This window comes from Spinacia oleracea, chromosome 2 (assembly GCF_020520425.1).
Source record: "Spinacia oleracea cultivar Varoflay chromosome 2, BTI_SOV_V1, whole genome shotgun sequence".
Classification (NCBI taxonomy): domain Eukaryota; kingdom Viridiplantae; phylum Streptophyta; class Magnoliopsida; order Caryophyllales; family Amaranthaceae; genus Spinacia; species Spinacia oleracea.
In genome coordinates this window covers 24,573,857-24,582,719 of record NC_079488.1, presented here as the reverse complement: position 1 = coordinate 24,582,719, position 8,863 = coordinate 24,573,857, and the positions used below count along the sequence as shown (strand labels likewise).

Sequence of the window (8,863 nt, the reverse complement as noted above, 5' to 3'; positions counted from 1 at the left end):
CCAATTTGGTGGTATTCAAATCACTATTACTGAGATAGTAAGTAGAATTAGGATTCTGTGATGAATCTTGCTGATCTGAAGGCATTTTGTTGTTGTGAAATCACAATTTCTCTGAAGATTTGATTAAAGAATTAACAGGAAAAAGAGAAAGAAACGCAGGATCGATTGATCACTGCTCTGATACCATGTTAGAACTCACCATTTAGGTAGAGTTTGTTGCTTGAGACTGATCATCAGTAAGCATTGAGAGAAAGAGAAATCAGAGAACTTTAGAGAGAATTTTATTTATTTCAGAACGAATGAATTGAATTGATTACAGAAGCTGAGTAATCTATAAATACAATGTGATTGGTGATGTGTTCCAACCAATGAGAGAGCTACAAACTTACACATCAGCAATTACAATTATCAGTGCAATATTATTACAACTGAGATGTACTAACAGACTACTAACAGAATTCCTAGAATATAGGATAGGTAGTTAGAGCTGACATCATGGCTTCTAGAATATGCTGAGTTTTGTCAGCATGCTGATGAGCTTGAACAAGGAATGGTTTCTGCTTCTGTGCAGCATGTTGTACACCAACAGTTAGGATGAACAGAAACTGTCAATGAAATTTTGGGTGAATCTTTGTTTTGTCAGAATAAAGTTGTGTTGTTCTTCGTTGATTTCGGATTAATTAGTGATTCCAGGTGACTAATTAACTCTTTATTGTTCATCCGTGGCTTTTGATTGGAATGTTAAATCCTAATTTTATGTGGGTTGATTGTGTTTTAATTTATTGACATGGGTTCTATTTTGTTGCTGCTGTTGTTGTTGCATGTCAGAAAACCCTTTTGGTAGGAAGTTGTTGTTTTTGTTAATTCTGACTTTGTTGTATGATATGAAAGGTATTTAATGGTTTGTTGTCTATTTTTAGGAAAAAAATTGATAATTTACAAAATGATTCTCCTTGGTGTAGGATTATTTTTGGTATGTGTTTAAAGGCTATTATATGATTCTACTTTCGAATTAGTTTTTGAAGGTTAAGGGGGATGGAAATAGCATGTTGAGATGACTACACGAATTCGAGATGATTGTTGATGAGAGCGATGTGTACTTCATTTTTTGTTGTTGGAAGAAAATCATGGACGGAGTAATAAATAAGTCCATGCCTTGAATTTTCGTGGTTGTTATGGCCGCCACCTTAAGACTGCGTTGTTATTGTAGGGGTAAGGTTATGAACATATAAAGGTTCCTGAGGAAAGAGTTCTTTCCTCCTGGTATTTTTTATGTTGTTGATATCCTCATATCCCCCCATCACCTGGTTGAAGTGTTGAACCGAGCATAAAAGAGGAGAAATGTGTCCTGGAATGATCTACTTGCGGCTTAGTCCTTTCAAAGTATTGTGGATTTGAATTGTTTGGCAGTATTATGATTACCATTTCATTTTTCGATTTTTATGATTGAGGTAGTGAGGATTTGAATTGTTTGACCCTATTTAGACTTACAAATGACTACCTAAGTAGAGAGTTAGAGACTGAGTGGAGTGGACTGGCTCACTTGATGGCCTTTTCTTTCGGTCCGGGTGAAACCTGTAATCTGAGATTGGCTGGTTTTTGGTGGTGGCGATTATCTGACTTTCTTCTGAACTTTTATGGGGGGTTGCTTTTTGTCTGAATTCATTAACCAGTGAATTAGATTGATTAATTTCCCTGAAATTAACTGGAGTTCTGTTAAGTGTAAGGATCAAGATTGTTTACAAATGAGTAATCGTGGGATTTCACCTGTTTTATGATTCTAATTCTGGTATTGGTATTTCTTCGGGATTGTTTGGTGAATGAAATTGAATTATATTGAGGCTGCTTTGGTTGCAAGGCTTTTTTTAATTTCTTCATGAAGATAAACCACTCTTCCTTTTCTGGTTCTTACAGTCTCTTTGTTTCCAAGTTAAGAAAATTGTGTTGATAGAAAATTTAAGGGTATGTTTTGATACACATGACCTATGTTGTAAACCCTTTTCTGTTCTATTAGAGGAGTTTTTCCTCAATTGTTCATTACTCATTGTTCACCTTTTCTTGAACATCTGGATCAAAGCTACACGAGTTTGAGAGTAAGACTTTAGAGTTGACAGGAAGAGTTTTGCGCTCCCCATGTTTGATATCTTCAACTGACACTTAGCTTGTTGCAAGGCTTTGGCTGCATGCTTAGCTTTTTACAAATACTGTTCATGTAGTTACACTTATGGACGCTGTAATTTCCAGTCCAACATGCTCAAATCATGAGGTATCTGCAAAATTCTCTTGTGACAGAAATTAGAAAAAGCTTCAAGATGAGGAGCAAGTCGAGAAGCCTTTCATAAGGAAACAAATGAAGATTGTATTCCGGCCCTGAACCTGAGCGGAGGAGCGGGAAGTTGGTCTTGACAGTAAAACCTGCAATTTGGCTATGGAAATAATGAAGGAAACTGCCTTATGTCTTATGCCTATTTTGAGCCTGAAAAGTGTTATCGTTTAATTATTTATTTTTAGGCTTGGGGAGAGGGAAAAAAGTGTTCATATGTTGTGATTAAATTAATATATGTACAATCCAGGTATGATTTCGCAATAAATCTTACAATTTAGAAGGGGAAGAAAATTGATATATTTAGTCCTAACGGGTGTGGGAAATTAGTTTGTTAAAACTAATTATTGGTTTGGAGAAACCTCCTGCCGGTGAAGTTATATTAGGGGAACACAATGTGATCCCAAATTATTTTGAGCAAAATGAGGTTCTTTATATTTTTACCATTGCCTCAAGCCCTTGTTTAAGAATTCCTCTCTTGTGGTTTTAGGTTTTGGTCCTTTTAGCATCATGAAAGGTTTGTTTTATGACGAATAAATCATGCTAAGCTTGACTGAACTTGTTCCCAGGATGAAGCACTGGATTTGGATAAAATGGTGATCCAAACAGTGGATGAAGTTGTAGAGGATAAGGAACTGGATGAAATAAATGGTCTTTTAGGGCGTTTAAATTTCAAGTCTGATATGCTTGATTGGAAGGTCTCCCATTTGAGCGGCGGAGAGAAGGTAAAATGGTCAAAATAATGAATGTTTTGTCTTCAGCTCAGCCTCAGTGTTTGTTTAACATCTATTCTGAATTTATTAGAAGGCTTACCACATTGTTTTCTGCTTGTTCAGGCGTGCTTGGTCTTCTGCAAGTTCATATAATCTACCTTCTATCTTTTTTGTTACAATGATCATCAGGACATACGAGCTCAAGTTAGTGACACCCTACTCCAACATATTTACTACCTCTATATGATGAAGTATTATTTATGCTCTTGAGATCGGTGATAAAAGCATCAATTTGGAACTTCGTTAAAGAGTTAAACAAGTATGAAGTAGCATAAATTTTTTGAGTGTTCAATACACTAATCTGTTTTGCTGATAGAAAACATGTTTATGTTTCCGCCACATATGATTTTTGTAACTATTAAAAAACTTTCTTGATTATTATAATATTTGTTAAATTCATCAGTATATTATTTTTCAAGTTAGCATTTTTTTGCTTTGTGCAGAATTTCCAACAGAATGTTAGTTGTATAATGTATGCATTTCGGTGCTTAGCCTTTTAGTTCGACTTATGTACGTTACTTTCTTTTTTGCATACTATGTTGGATACGTGTAAATTACATCCTTTGGAAAAACCTTATTGATGGTAAATTTTGGTTTAGTGTTGCTTATGAACGTTATGGTTGATTTCCTTAGCATCCTTCTTTCCATATTAGGCCAATATTGCAATAATTATTTCCATCTCTGTTACGTAGGAGTAATAAAAAGTGCAAACATCATAAATAAGGTCGAGTTCACTCCGTCTATTAGGCACATACATTGCTGGTGCTCCTTTCTTCATAAACAAAATTCATCAGTTTTTTTTACGAGCATCCGCGCGCGATAGCGCGCGGTCCGATTCCTAGTGTACAAAAAAAGAGTTGCTGCATTACCGGTACATAATTTGTATCAATTTGCCTCCATGTTTACATAATATTTGAATATATAATTTCTACTTTTTATTTTACTCCGTATTTTTTTTTTTGCGTAAAGCCAATTGAGATAGGTGAACAAAGGCAATCTTCTTCTTCTTTGATAGACCTTCAGCAACAATGGCGAACTGAAAAGGCGACTCGGTTAATCAAATTTCTTATCGTAGTCAAGAATAAGGTATGTATCAAAACACTATTTTCGTATATTTTTCTTCAATTTGGCAATTGCATTCATGGATAATGATAAATGATAATGTAAGTTCCCCTTTCTTTGAAATTGAAAATCGGAATACGAATGGACCTTCACAGACTCGTGGGCATTGATATTTTTTATCTTGTTTTGACTTTTGATAGTGAGGCATTACATTGTTTTGAAGCTTATAATGGTTGTCTGATATATGAGGTTCTCCATGACTTTTTTTACACGTAGAGATTATATTCTACCAATTTTAAATTTTATGATAGTATATTTGTTATTTTTAATTCTAAATATTTCAATCTAATGTGTAGGTACAAGCCATTATCACCGGAGAGCAGGAAATGAGAACAAATTCAAACAATTTGTACATCATGGATAATTCAAGTGGGATAATTTATTTCTCTATATAAGATGATTACAACTTGTGTGATCCAGGAACTTCTAATTTATGGGTTGTGTTTTGGAACGTTTAGTTGTAAACTGTCATACTACATTAAGGATAATTGTAATAGATATTGACTTAAGGAGAGATGCAGTTGGTCCTCCATTAAGGATTTTGTTTTGCAACATGTGTTTTATATGTACAGCCACAGCCCACAGGTGGAGCTTACTGATACTACAAGTAGAAAAAAAGGAACGCATGCTTATGAATCTTTTCTAATTGGACTTAAACACCAATCACGGTAAAGAAAAACACTTTGATAGCCAAATCAATTAGTCAATGTACATATGACATATGAGAATAATATATTGATAATTAGCTTAATATCCACATATTTAGCGTATAATATCCCTTATGTATAGCTAAATTAGGCCCTAATATCTAGCAGTTAATTATGCAATCAATTAGATGGTAGAATCCAAAGGACATTTGAAATTGTAATTCTTTGTTCATCAATTTCTTCTTGGAACCAGTAAAAATAAACCTTGGTCCCATACAAAAATTCAAGAGACATTTTATATTTTTCAAAAGACATTAATTTCTAAAAGGGAGAAGTTGAAGGGAGCTGTAAAATGAAAAGGTGGGAAGATACGTACGTACTCCATCATACTACGTATTTATCAGTGGTAACTATAGCACACTCCATCATACGGAGTATTTATCTTTTCAAATTTCATTTTTAAAATATTTACTATTTTATAATAATTATAATTATAATATTAATATTTATTTTTATTTTTATTTTTATTTTTATTTCTTTTATAAAATTACCTTAATGATTAAAAGATTTTTTTTCCATAAATATTCAATGAATACGTCTGTTTTCCATTATTTTTCCAATCTCTTATTTATAGCATAAGTTGAATTAAAAAAAAACACTATCAATCAAATGCATACATGTGATTATTACCATTATATTCAAATAATACTCTCTCCGTCTCTTTTTGTTCTTTACATTTTCCTTTTTGTGTATTTCAAAATGTTCTTTACATTTCCTTTTATATTATCACATAAATGACTTAGTATTCTATTAAAATTTGTGTCCAATTATTATTTTAACCAATTAAATTCATTGGGTCATTTAATCTTTCACATCTTTTCATTGGGACATTAAATTTTTGTCATTTCTCAATATCAAAATTTTGATAAAAGTGAAAACATTATAAATAAACGTAATTTATCTTGTTTAAATAAAAAAATTGAGGAATCTCGATGCAAATTAATTAATCGTTAAAACGCGTGAAAAATACCAAACGTAAAGAACAAAAAGAGACGGAGGGAGTAATAGGTAACAATAATTCTCATAAGATAATAGGAAATTATTTTTTTGACATAATATCATGTTCTCGAGTTTTTTTAAAAAAAAATATACAAACAAATATATGATATTTTAAGAAAGTCGTGTTTGGAGAGTAAGAAATACTATTTAAAATTACATTACTCTTTGTGAGGTACGAGGGTATAAGGTTCTTTTCGAGGGGTTTAGGGTGTAAAGTTAAAAATTAGTCAAAAATGTATGGTTGCATTTAACATTGTGATCTAGATCATATGACCTTATGTAGACTTGTCAAAAATCAACTAGACTCGTACCCAACTCGAATGTGACCCATTATTTTGGGTTTAGGGCACAATTTTCCATCCACTAGCACAAATGAAACCGTACCATATTTGAACCCTAACTCAACATGAAATTCCCTCAAAAAAAAACTCGACATGAAACACTTATACGTTCAACACGTATTTACTCGAATAGATGTACACCTAACCTATTTTTCAAGTCGAACTCGAATTTACCCTACTCGAACCCAACCCATCTAACCCATTTGACAGGTCTAATTTATATGCAAGTTGACAGAATTTCTATTCTACTTTAAACCGATAGGGCGATTTAAAATTAGATGGTAGAATCGTAGGATTCTATGTACACACTTACTAAAAATCTAGAAATACCATTTTTAAATGTTTATAATTACAATAAATCATATTTTGAAGTTAAAGTACTTCTACCTCCGTTTCTAAATATAGAATTACAGAAATATCAATTTTTAATGACCATATGAACATTAAACCCTAAAACCCTAAACCCTAACCCTAACCCTAAACCCTAAACCCTAACCCTAAACTCTAACCCTAAACTTGAGTAACACTTAATCAACATTTATCTGCACTTTTTAACCCTTGTCCATATAAATAAAATTAAGGTGAGTTGATCGAAAATATATGATGTACTCTATATAATAAATTCAAATCGTATAAGATAAGTACGTGTAATTAAATTGAAATTGAAATTGACATTTCCTTGACTATATATCTTTACAAATTTCATTGAGCTAAGTCATATATTAGGTTGTTCGAGTTAAGCTTGATAACAAGTTTCACGAGTTCATAACTTAAACGACTTTCTATTTGACGGAGTTTTAACTTGTTCACGAGTTGTTTCCTAGTGCATCGACTTATTCATATCCCGGTATGTGCTACAACTGTAAATGAGTAGCTACGTACTATTATTGGCATGTTATTCTGAAAGGATAAAATGAGAAGTTCCTAATAAATTTGAAAGGATAAAACTAAAAATTCCTAAGAAATTTGAAAGAATAAAATTAAAAATTCTATATTTTGATTAATATTACAAATGACTAATATTAACATAAATTACAACAAAATTAATGATTATATAGGTTCATCTAAAAATATTACATCGGTTAGAAGTAACATTAAAAAAATCTTTTAAATTTGAAAATCATGCCCAAAGCAATTGATTTCCAGATTTCATCGAATTGTTGTAAGGTTCATCGGTCCAAACCCAGACCGGATCGGACCGAAGACCGAAATTTTGAAAATTCAAGATCGAAAATCGGACCGATTATGCTTGGACCGATTCCGGACCGGATTGGGAAAATCGGTCCAAAACCCGGACCGGACCGGTTTGGACCGGTTGTAGACCTATTTCTATATATTTTTTATTTTTTATAAAAATTATGGTAAAAAAGAAAAAATATATTAAAAAAAACTAATTGTTTTAAGGCTTTTTTTGGAAACTAAAATAAAATAAATTACAATATAGTAATATTTACAACATATTAAAGGAGAGAATAAAAATTTTAGGTTATATTATATATTATTAAGGAAAAATCGGTTCGGTTCAAAATCGGGTTTTGGGCTGGATCGGATCGAAGACCGGAAATTGAAATTTCTCGACCCGAAGACCGGACCGATTGCCTTCTATCCGGTCCATTTTTTCGGTCTGGACCTACAATAATTAATAAAGAGCAGCTCAAATCCTCAATTGGAGGAGTACTACGCAACCACAATGGTCTCTTCATATGCATTTTTTTCCAGCCTTATCCCATTTGTAGAGATAAACCATGCAGAAGTGTTGACAATACACACAACGACGAATCCAAGAGTATAACATAGGGTGGGTCGGTATGTACCAAACTACCAAAAAAACATGTTTTTACGAGAAGTAATTATACACATTATATTACAAGTAAATGATAAAAATAACTCACTATGTTTTAAAAATACACTACTAATAAAAATTATATTATTTTATATGCCTATAATTTCCATGTTAATCTAGATGCAAAAAGCATAAAGAAATGGGAGGGGGAGTGAAAAAAATAAAAGACAATGACGAATATCAGTCGAACCCTTCCAATTAAAAAAAAAAAGGAGCAGCTTGGAAAAGATTAAATCCTTGCAATTAATTGTTATGGGAACAAGGGGAATTAATGCCCAAATTTTGAGATGGGTAAACATGAATAATATCCATTTAATTTGTCTTGGAAATCACTCAGTCCATGTCATTTTTTATGTCTTGTCAGCATGCCACTTGTCTTGCCACATCAGGTGGGTAAACGACCCACTGGGTCACAATAGTTTTCTCCTGTTCAAAAGTAGAAAAGTGGCGCTTATAAGGGAACGCCAAAAATGAAAAAATGACACTTTATTTAGAAATTGATGGAATATTATTTTAGAATTATAGAGATCCAAAACCCTAGTACTACTAAGTACTACTCCCTCCGTCTCTTTTTGTTTTTTACGTTTGCTATTTTACACGCATTTTAACGACTAATTAATGTGCATTATGATTCTTCTAAGTTTTTTATGTAAACGAGGAATATTACGTTTATTTATAATGTTTTCACTCTTATCAAAATTCTGTTATTGGGAAAATGAGAAAAAGCTATTGCCCCAATGAAAAAGTGTGAGAGA

At 32.4% G+C, this 8,863-nt stretch overlaps 1 long non-coding RNA gene across 1 annotated transcript; it reads left to right on the top strand.

Annotated features, from left to right (window-relative positions):
- The first annotated feature begins 3,607 nt into the window (after positions 1–3,607).
- Positions 3,608–4,723, top strand: LOC130466835 (uncharacterized). Its single transcript, XR_008926976.1, has 3 exons — positions 3,608–3,967; positions 4,066–4,182; positions 4,515–4,723. It is a non-coding gene; the product is annotated as an uncharacterized lncRNA (long non-coding RNA).
- The last annotated feature ends 4,140 nt before the right edge of the window (positions 4,724–8,863 follow it).